A 12,053-nucleotide genomic window follows, 5' to 3' on the forward strand; every position below is an offset into this window, starting at 1 on the left:
CTCAGCCCATTTTCATCCCACTTTAACACCTCTACCTTTAATGGCCCAGCTATAGGTTCCAAGAAAATAAAGCTATCTGAACTGCGGCGCTTTTAACAGTATTTGAATAGATCCACTACACGGGTTTCCTACCTCTTACCTACTGTGTGTATTTTCAGGCTCTCACTGTGTCTGGCCCCCAGATGTTCACTCTAAATCAATGATGTCATCTATTGAGGAGTCTGCTACTTTGCTTTCCTTCCAGTTTCCTGGAAATTTGACTGTTTCACTTTGAGATGTTACAGATGAGGACTAAAAAAAAAGCTCCATTTTACAATGCTGTTCAACCACGTGGAAAATGTCTTATTTCTCGCTGTAACACATTGCTACTGGTCTGTTGATGAAAAGATCACTCAGAATGACCAAAAGCCTGAGAGAGTTTGCCCCCGGAGGCAACAGAGAGAGATAGAGAAAGAGGGATGGATGAGAAATGAGCACTTTGTCAATGACCAAGGTGCCCCAGGTCTGAACCCCTATTATTTACAGGCAGTCCTCTAATCCCTGTCACTGAGCTGTCAGCTTCTGAGCTGATCTGAGCAGCGCTTCCCTCTCTGCTCTGACCGAGATGACCCAACCCCTCCACAGCACAATGCGCCCACTCTCTCTCTCTCTCTCTCTCTTTCTCCCGGTTGCTTTCTTTCTCTCGAGCTCAATTTCTCCCACTCTTTACTTTTCCATATTTGTTAAGCCCTGCTCCTCCTCCTTTCTCCCCCTCCCTCTCCTTTCTCCTACTCCAGTCCACTTCCATCCACCTCCAGTTCAGTTCATTGGCATTTAAAAAAAAAAATGCTTTACCTGTTCTAAGCTCTCAGGTTTCTTTTCTTTTTTTTTTTGACTTAGTTAGTCTTTTTTTTTTTTTTTTTTTTTTTTTTTTTGACATATTGTCAATAATGCTCTTGTTTCTGTCACGCAGAATAGCCATACAATGCAATACCACCGAGGGCCGCTGGGGGTTGGCTCTAAAAAGCCAGAGGCTCCAAAGACTCCCATCAAACATTTTTTCCACTCGTCATTTTGGTGTTGTTAGCTAAAGTCCCTCTTTCTTATTGGTTTTCTGGCAGTCCATCTGAAAAAAATTCCGACATTAATTAGAATGGCCTCAAAAAGCCGTGTTTTTGAAAATGTAACCACAACAGCATTATATTGACTCAGGCCGAAATGTTTTATCCAGTTGCAGAAAGAGGACAATTTCTTCATTTGTTCACTTGAGAGTGTTTGATTCGCCCCCAAAGAGCCAGTTTTGGTTCAAAACATTACATTCTTTTAAAGAAATGTTCATAGGAGCAGTGTTGTTAGTCCTTTAATTTTGTGAATGAATACCCAATGTACATAAACATTATCAGCCTTGTTTCAGTTACACAAGGTAATATGATTAAAGACCAAATACACCAAAACCCTTCTAAATCTGTGCCTCTGTTGCTTTATCTTTAAGTGAAAGCTTGTTAAAATACAAGCTGAAAATGGTAAGAGCTTATTTATAAAAGTTGCGATCTATAAGTGACTAAAATGAGGAACAAACTAAAAACAGACAAACATTCATGATCGGTGACAGTAATTTTGAGACAGCCGCAAACCTTGAGAAGAAGTTCTTTCATCCCTCATTTACGAAGATTATTTAGAAATCTTTGTGATTTACAGTGCATTATTCACTTAATCAGGCTGTCTCTTTCCTTCTGCCTTTAATCCTCTTGCTTTTCAACACTTGTCAGTCACAAACTGGCTCTCTCACACACCACGAGCCCTGCCATCCTCCACTGAAACAGAGACAGAAAAGTTTCAAACCGCAGATCATCCAGCCTCTCGTGTCTCATGTCTGCATGATTTTCCACTCTGATATGATAGCAGTATTAACTGCAGAGCTTTACACAGACCTTCAGTATGCATCATCACTGTGGGTGACTTCAGTCAAACCATTGGTCTGTGCCAAATCATCTGTGGTCTTCTTTTCATTATTTTGCTGCATTTAACAAAAATATATCATAATGAAAGCCAGGTCTGATCCGACTATCGCTCTGCTCTCACATGAAGTGGATATGAGGCTCAGTTTGTCAGCTGACTTGAATTCAGGGTGTTTAATGATTCAGTTGAAGTTTAAAGTGGATGTTTAAGTGAGGGCAGAAACAAAGAACTCAGATATTTAGAGAATAATGACCTTTACATTTATTTTGCTTTCACATTTATGATGCAAAAACAGGACAAACCTGCTTGTATACATTTGTTTGTTGACCAGTAGTTTGACGTATAAAATATGCTTCTTAGTTTAGGGAATTGGAGGAGAAAATTGACACCGTATCTGTCCACTAAATTAGTCTAGCAGTGATTAGATTAACTTAATATAGAAAAGACTATAATGAATACTATAATGAAGCCTTTGAAGGAATCTTTACATCGACATACATGCTTAGTCAATACAGCTGACAGACAGTAGACAATGCTTCAAATACAAATGTTGCTGCATATCAAGGTGGACAACCAAGATTAGTGTCACCAATTGAGTATCCGACCAAATGTAGAATATGGTCCTAATCTGCCCTTCGGTTCCTGAGTTTAGGTGTTGAAAAAGAAAAGTGTTTCTGCAGAAAATGATGATGTCAGAGGGAAGTTGACCTTTAACCCTTTAGATATAAAATGTCATCACATTCATAACGATCGTACAGACGTGAGGTCACTGTGACTACAACAATTTGTTATGCACTAGCAGTGCAGTCTCGTCACCAAATATAGTAAACAAAATATAACATGTTAATTAGTCTCCTTTAAAAGTACTGGTAAGTATACTTTGTGACCGTTTCCCTGTGTTTACAGTCATGCTAAGCTATGCTAACTGCCCATTGGTCATATAGTATTTACCGTGAAAATAAATGAACGAATTGCCAAAAATTTGAAATTATTCCCTTCACCCCAGCGTGCATTACAAATGCAGACACGTTTCTGTTGCTCATTTATTCATTTCAGGGGTTAGCTATGTCTCCATTTGATTTGCATATACTGAAAGCCTGGGTTGAGACATGCAATCTGGGCACACAAAAGGTCAAGGTCAACCTTGCTATTCGCTGACCCACTGTGTACCGTATATTAGTATGTGAACCCCAGAGTGCTCAACAACCCTGTATGGGTGCCAGAATAAAATACATCACCCCCTCAGTGTTGTGCAGTATCTATCCCATGGGAGGGATGTAGACAGTGAATCACCAGGTATAAACAGTGTGACAGATGGCCTGATTACAGGAGCTGACCATCTATGACTCGAGTCCTGCATAGGCGGTCAAACTGAAAATCCCCTCATTAAAATCCCCTCAACTCACAGAGAAGCCTTGAAGTCAAAACCGTGTTTTGGAAATCTTAGAGCTTCAAAGTCAAGATGGAGTCGGTAATCCTCCTTAGAATGGGAGAATGAGTTTACAACACCTAGAGGCGACCAAAAACTGGTGAGGTGATGCATAAAAAAAAAAAAAGCTCCTTCGTAGCACACTACTAGTGTGGGAACATTTTCGGAATATCACATCACTCCTTCGCAGCTAGCAGACTCGTAATAGATTGTGAACTGCTGGAAACAGAAGAGTATGTTTCCTCCACAGCCTGAAATACAGCAGCTCAAAACCAGAAAAACAAATCCTCGTTAAAAACATAAACCCAGTATTACCACTAAAATGAAAGTTTGCAATGATTAGAGTAACTTATAAATTAAAAAAGAACAATTCAAACAAAACTTACAGCAAAAAAAAAAATGCTCAAATCAGGCAGTAACTATAACCATGCATTTTAAAGGAACAGTCCAACATTTTGGGAAACTGTTTTGATGTCTGTGGGATATAAAGCTCCCACAGACAGGCAGTTAGCTTGGCTTTGCATAAACTGAAAATGATGTGGGCTCCACTAACCTACAGTAACTGCCTGCTGGTGTGAGCTTCATATGTAGTTTACAGTCGCAAGCATGGTGAAATTCTCATCATTAAAATCTCAGCAAAAAAAGCTAATTTGTGTGTTTCCCAAATCCTCAAACTATTCCTATAAACTTGACAGACATGAACTTTGTGAGCTATATGTGGCCCTGCATAAACTATAGGAGTGGCTTGTTTGTGTGTGTGTGTGTGTGTGTGTGTGTGTGTGTGTGTGTGTGTGTGTGTGTGTGTGTGTGTGTGTGTGTGTGTGTGTGTGTGTGACAGAGAAAGGGCATGGCAGGCTGTGCTCAGACTGGTCCAGTAATTATACTGTCTTTATATAGCTGTGGTCTGAGTCTCCTGGACTGAGGAAAACATCTGCTGGCTGAACAGATACAAGAGTCCCACATGAACTTAGTGCAGTTTAATAGTCAGCAGTCTCTCTTGATGGTTGCATTAGTGAGTACTGTTTACCATGTAATACAGAGTAATTGATGACTATTGACCTGTGGCATTGTTGGCCAAGTAAAGACATGTACAGCTCATAGCAACCATGCTCAAAATAATGCCATTTAAAGTCCACTATTTAAACTTTTGATTTTATGACTTTTTAAAAAAAAATTTTTATCATATTTTGGACGACTTTTTTGTCATAATTTGGATGACATACCTTAGTATGACTTTTTTTAAATCATAATTTGGACATACTTTAGTATGACTTTTTTTTTTAATCATAATTTGGACATAGTAGTGTGACTATTTTGTCATAATTTGGACAACATGCTATAGTATGACTTTTTTTTCATAATTTGGACAACATGCTGTAGTATGACTATTTTGTCACAATTTGGACAACATGCTATATTATGATTTTTTTTTTTTCATAATTTGGACAACATGACATTTTTTCTAATTTTGGACGACATACTTTTTTGTTGTTTTTGGACGACTGTTGGACGACTGTTTTTCATAATTTGGACGACATGCTATAGTATGATTTTTTTTTCATACCCAACAGATCAATTAAGACAGCATTGATCTTAACAGCAATACGAAATTTAAGGGCCCATTCTGAAGTCCAAGACATATTTTAAAATTAAAATTGTTGTTTTCTTGTCTTTTAGCTTTTGGTTTGGTTCAGCTTTAACTTTTTAACTAAAAAAACTTGAACTTTTGGGTATTTTTTTCTTGATTATGAACAAATAAAACCTGAAAAATGAAAGGGAGAGAAATAAAATGTGATTGGCCAACAGGAATATTTCAGTGCTGTACAAAGCTTCATGTTATTGAAAATTCAACATCGGTGTGAACACAGGTAATTTAAGCTGAAATTCCACACATCACATCAGCCTTGTCACTTGACTGAAGTCTGGGCCCAGACATGTCTTCTGTTTATGTATTGTCCATGCTGGTACTTTACCAGCCTATAAGCATTATACAGTATTCCTTTGCATGTATGTGCAAATGAATGTCTGTGTGTGTCTGTCTGAAGCCGTTCGCAAGCTAAGTTTCACATTGCATCCATCTCGTAAACTCATGACAATACACCCTCACCCAGCTTTTTGCAGCTTTTGTTCATTTGTTGGGCTTTTAGCAGGCGAGAGGTGACATGCAGTCAAAGCGAGGGATTAAGGATGCTGCAAGATCCCAGGTGCTCTCGAGATCATGGCTTTTAACAAACGCTGCCTTTTAGGGCATCTGTGTGTAGGTCAACAATAAGCAGCCCAGTGAGGTGTATACATTTCAGCTCAGTATGTGTTTGGTTGTAATTCAAACCAAACACCGGCTTGAGTTCCTTTTAGCTCTGTGGCGACATTGTTTTAAAAAAAACATAAATATGCCACAGTTTGTCCTCTGCCCTCTGTCTCTAAATGGCTGACCTCAGCATGTGTGATTGTGAAGAGCTTTCATTTGCAGCCAAGAACTGACTCAAAGTGCAATCTAAGTCACAGATGGGTACACGGCACAACGATCAGAGTTCTGCTGGGACTTTTCACCAACTATTTATCACAATCCCTCTAGATCCTGTGCGTATCTAAATGATTGATGGGGCTAAATGACTCTGAGGATTTCTCAGGCCTTAATGCCAGATCTCGTACATGAGCAAAGCATCCCCTCAACAGTCATGGAATCAGTCAATACTATCAAGTCGATGGCTGCGAATCACAAATTCCCCAAATAACCCACGTTTGAATGGACTTAGACGGGAAGCCATTGTATCATTGAAATGTGACAGCACATTTTAAGTTGAAGGTCTAAGTTTTGAAAGGTTGTGAGAATCAAATGTGCCATCAATAGCAAAAGGAAATGGATAAAAAGATTAGAATCAGAGGCAGAGTACAGGCACCCTTATCTGGTCCATCAGTTGAAAAATGTAAAAGGTTTAGGGGGATCTTGGAGACATCGTGGCTGAACGTATTTTCTCAAACTGAAGTGAAGCCAGACGGGATTAAAAATCGAGCACAGCTCTGTGTGGGTTTAGTTGTCCTGCTCTGTAAAGTTGGTAATGGGAAAAAATAGAGGACAATTACACAGGGTGAAATACAATCTGCACACAGTGGATGTCTCCTCAGCGATGTCTGCATTCAACCATGAAATATACTACGACACAGCACATGAAAGCTAGAAACAAAGTCCGTAAATATAGTTGTGACCCCGGGGTCAGATTCTCCACAACGCATGTGGCTGCTGACAGTTGAATTACGGCCTCAAGTGTTTTTGTTTTATCATTACAAATGACTCCAGTCATGGACAATGTCTCTACTATTGACAGTACCTCAGAGTTTATCAGTTTTATCTTACAAATAAGATAGCTTTGAATTACTTTTTGATGTGTCATCCTGAAAATCAAATAAACCACTTGAGTAAAAAGGGCAAGTCTAAAGTTGAAGACAAATACAAAAAAAACAAATGAAATACAATTACTTTTAAATAGCAGAAATAGCTACGTAAAATTCTTCTCTTGGACTCTGATGAAGGAACGTGAGCACCGTTCATTACTGACTTGATACCTTGCACACTGATGACAAAGTAAATTCTAAAGTTAAAAACATCAGGCAGGAATGCCAGGAATGACAGAAATGACAGGAATCATGTTACATGTATTCAGTGACAGTGACAATGAGCACCACAAATAATTTGTACCCTCCCAAAAATACATCAAATGGAATGCTGTTTTGTTTCATTATATTTAGTTAGATTGACTGCAAAACTATGAATCTTGGGGTTTTTCAGGGAATACACGAAATGCACAACCATCCATTTTTTTTTTCGAATGTTTTGAGTGTCAGCACAGACAAGCAGAGGTCATTCAGAGGAAAGCATCAGTGCTCATAATAAAGTGCAGTGTGAGCTTCAATACTGCTGCATTAAAAAAAAGAACGTACTGTATGTTGAGACATGTTCAGACAGCAAAAAAATGGTCTTTCAAGGTAAACTCAGAAAACTAATGCTATCCTGTGAATCTTTTGCTGAGTTGCAGCCACAAGTACCAATTACAGGCCTCTCAGAAATGGTACAAAAATAGTGCAACAGTTGCAAGAGTAAAGAAACTCAAAGTCAGCGATTAACAGTAATCTGTTACATAGCATTTTTTTTTAAAGGTTGGCTAACAAAGGCCACCACAAACTACAAGTCAAACCAGACCAAGTAAGTCTGTACTATAGCAAAAACCCTAGACTGTATTGAACTGAACAAGGATGTGTTTTATGAATTCAACTTTTCCTTTTCAAGAGGAGGACTGGGTTATTTTTTTCTCTTTGAAGTTGTAGAGTTTCACATTAAATAACTTTTACTGTTCAGTTATGCCTCATACGGCTTAAGTATATTCTTAAAAAGGAGATTCCTTTCACACATAGAAGCTCTTTGAGTCTGCTGTATGTGTTGCACACTGCATTTCAATCTGTTCTGTCTCACGTCAAACACATGTGTGATGTCAGAGCTTTTCTCCACCAACATCCCGAATCTGTGACACGACCTATATTCTAGTAAGGTCACAGTTTAGACAGCCATGACTACACAGTAAATGGACCATGAATTTAAGAATGGCTGGCAATACATTTTCACCATTCCACTGAGGATTGTTTCTCAGAAAAGCAATGACGCAAATAATCTGTATGGAGTGCTAGCAGGACCTGAGTGATTTGGAAAACCAGCCCACGGAAAAATACATTTTGAGGGTTTCCTTTATTATGTAACACTTGCTGAGAGAGCACAATCATCAGCTTGTCACTGGTTACCTGATATCCCTGAAATGAGTCAGCGTGTTTGTGCTCAGTCGCATTCCTACTTTAAACCATACTGGCAAATAGGATTATTGGATGTCAATAACTAAGATTTAAGTGAACTAAATGAAAAACAGCACCCCAGAAAATGAACCCATCTGTCAAGATAGTCAAGAAACATGATACCTACATGACCCAATCTGCTCAGGACTGTGAATTATACATTCCTCACAGTTATACATCACTCATTACATGTTTCCAGTTAGCAAACAGCTGCTTACACCAAAGTTGACTATAGCATTAAAGTCTTTATCAGATCTGGCTTTGGGCCTTTTCTAGGATTTACATGTCTTAAAAACAGCAGTGTGCCTGTATTTGTTTTTAGGTGGGTGGAAGTACTTTCACAGGTGCACAGCGAAAACATCATGAAAACAGCTCGCTGCCCTGTAATAAGTGGGCAACAGATGATGACGCAGTGATAAACGGTTGACTCCCATCTGGATTGTTGAAGGGACCGAGTGAGTCCGCCGATGCAGACTCTCATTATGGGCTTGACGGAGCTGGCTGGCAAGGCAACCGATAGTTACCCTGTCTTGGATGTGCAGGCTGGCATTATCTTTGATGCCTGCGTGTGCAAGGGTGCATGTCACGGTGGAGGGTGGGGCTGCCAGAGTACACAGGTGGCCCTCATGGAGTCGCTGATTACAGAGCTTGAATGACGCTCAAAAATGAGAAACACTTTCACTCTCTGCTGAGCACATCTTTGGGGATTAGACTGCAAAGGGACTACTTAGTTTAATGGCATAATTTGTGTGAGAATGCACCTCACACTTGTATGCGTGATGTCAAACTGTCCTAGAGTAACCGCAGGTAACCTTACTGAGAATTAAAGGGGCACTGGACAGATTTCACATATCAAAGTCAGTATACTTGACATGGGAGGAAAACTGCTCAGCCAGTAAAAACAGCTGGAGGTAAGTCTTCAGGGGCTCTGGAGTAAGTTAAGACTAGAGACAAATTTATACGTAGCTGTGGAGTCTGAATGGAAAGGCATCGGGTGACTAACAAAACGTGCTATTGAGTTTTATTACGGTAAACATGAAATCACTGTGTTTTGGATCCGTGCTTGAGATTAAGAATCTGAATACCTAAAAGTGTATCTCTCCGACATTTACACCAGTGGTGGTGTTTGCTATCTATTCTTAAAGTTTTGATACTTAAGAATTCATAGCAAGTGCAGTTTCACACAACAGTACACACTTGCTGAGCGTTTACTTTGTCATTAATACAACAGAAAAGTAAAGGTTTATCCGTCACAGCCAAACAAACCAGTTGAATGCATCTCAAGTGAAGCAGCAGCAGTAAGAAGTGCTGGGTTTGCATTAGCAGTAGATGAATGCAGCTCTGATAATGAGAGTAAGAGCTAATATTGATGAGACAAAATTAGTAGCACTGGATAGCAGGCATGCGCACACACTGTGAGTCCCTTATTTATGTGAAGATGATTTAATCCAATGAGGAAATGGCATGCTCCACCGCAAACAATGACAATTTCTGTATGTATTAATTATCAATTACAAATACATTAAAACGATATTGCTGACCATGAATTATTGGTTGTATTATTTAATTTCAGACCAGTACATGGATGAGATAAAGTGGCATCACAGAGGAAGCTATTGTGTTTTTCATTACAAAAGTTTATCCTCATGTTAGTTATTTGGCCAAGAGGGTCTATCCATAGTTCTTTTAAGTGCCTTCTCTTAATGTGGCTGCACTTTTAATGGCAGTTCACAGAGATGTCAGTGATGTAATTCTCATGACTAATACTTTCCGAAGCCATTAAGTCAGGTTTAATTTATTGTAGCAGACGCGAATTAATGTTTCAGGGCTGGAAAACATTTTCAGGTCTAAAAGTTGCTGTTGTTGTTGATTCACTGAGGAACTCTGGTTGTGCTTCACTGCCAGGAAAGATTAAACTGAGGACTATTTTGCAGCTCTGTGCTCTCCCTCATCACAAGCTCTGCGATAATGATGCAGAGGTTTGCAAAGAGCGACTCAGATTTCTTAATGTAATTTCATCCAATTATGTTACCAATAAAATCACCAAAATGATTCTGTTGAAGTGGGCCCTGGGATAGAAGTCTGTCATTACAGTTATTTTAAATCTCGAAATAAGCAAATACAAATAAAACTCATCACAGGATTATTCCAAGGAATATTTATGAAAGCTCAGAGGAATGCATTAATGGATGTGAGAAGCAGGGAGGGCTGATTACTTGTGCAGATGGATTCTTGGATAAGATGCTCCAGATGCCTGAATGACCCACATGCAGTGACCACGTTACATTAATGATTACAGGCTAACTGCTGCAGGATTTTAGGCTTCTTTGCGCAAGTATTTTTGGCTCCAAGTGTTTAAACCTATAAAGTCTGTGGATAAAACTGTGGCTAAAAAAGCTGCAGATACATTCAGATGCATGTATAAGCAACACACACCCGTTCCTGTCAATCCTGTGGTTTTGAGTCCGGTGGGGTCAGCCTTGCTTCTGAATTTAGATACTGCTTATTACAGTGAGAGAACACAACAACCACATAAGAACTAACTCCTCATGTCCGAGCATGTGGAATGTGTATTGTTTTAAAGAAAAGAAGAACTGTGGAGAGATTCATTATAAAAACACTCACATCTTGCTTCCAGTGCCTACCAGAGTGGCTCATACCGCATGAATATATCTTGATTTAGATGATTACAAATAAATCATGATGGGAATTCCTTGCAGTTAGTAATTTTGTAATTTTAGACGGAGGGCGTGGAAGTCACTTTGCCTTGAAATGTTCAAACACATCCAGACTCCAACACTGTAGCCTCTGGCAACTGTGGCCAATGTCAGCCACAGACAGTTGTAGTCTTTACGAGAGTTGGAGAAAGACTGTGTTGCCCAGAAAGAGTGGTTGCAAATCATCTACCATCTTCAAAGCTGAAGCACACAACTTCCCCAACATGTGTTATGAACTGGCACTGAGACATCAATCATTCAGGAACTTTTCAACAATTATCCACGTGAGAAAAGTTCCTGGCAGCAAAATATCACCTTTACAGCCGGGGGAATACCTCCAAACATCTGCTGCACCTCCTCTATGTGTAGTTTCTTAATAAAGATGTTTGGTACTTTTTGGTATTCTCCAATGACATGGTACAAGGATAAAGTTGTAATAACAGTAATTGTAATGGTAATAATGTGTGTAAGCTCAATGCCCACTTATGATTTAATTTATCATTTGTTTTATTAACTGCACAAGCCAATACAATATCATATGATTTTCCAAATAAACACCTGCCTGATCCAATTTTAGACAAAGACAATTTGAGGCACTTGAGACGCAAAAGAGTCTTGATTAATTTCCTTAACCAATAGGCAATCAGTTTCTCATGTCTGTCAGACAAAGAGTCCATTGAGCTGGAGGTTAATGTGCATGGCCCCACTGGTTCACCTGTGTTATGTGTGCTGGTGACTCACTGGGCCTTGGCACTGTCAGTGACATGAGCCAGGACCTGAATGGAAAAACAGAAAATAATAAAGCTGTGAAGGCAAGGAAGAAAATGTTCTAGAGTAAAGAGAATTGTTGTTGATTAGCCTTGGAGGCATATTTAAATCATTTACCTCTTTTTGCATTGTATGTTTACATATTTTCCTTTTTTTTTTTAATGTATTTCTGTATACTTGCTGTTTTATCATTTACATGTGTGTGATAAAGTACTGTCGTGGACTATACTGGAGATACTTTTACTCCACATTACAGGGGTAAATATTGCACTACTGCCAGAATCTGACAGCTATACTTAGCCATAGCTACTTTGGAGATTAAGATATTACATACCAAAGATAAAATAATCTCATAAAAAAAA

The 12,053-nt window shown here is 39.1% G+C and overlaps 1 protein-coding gene across 1 annotated transcript in view; it reads right to left on the minus strand.

Moving 5' to 3' along the window:
* ccn4a (cellular communication network factor 4a) overlaps positions 1 to 12,053 on the minus strand; it is a 33,475-nt gene that overhangs the window by 7,116 nt on the left and 14,306 nt on the right. The window lies entirely within an intron of this gene.

This window comes from Embiotoca jacksoni, unplaced genomic scaffold, assembly GCF_022577435.1.
Source record: "Embiotoca jacksoni isolate LCO1_2020_lvr unplaced genomic scaffold, fEmbJac1.0.p SCAF_7, whole genome shotgun sequence".
Lineage (NCBI taxonomy): Eukaryota > Metazoa > Chordata > Actinopteri > Embiotocidae > Embiotoca > Embiotoca jacksoni.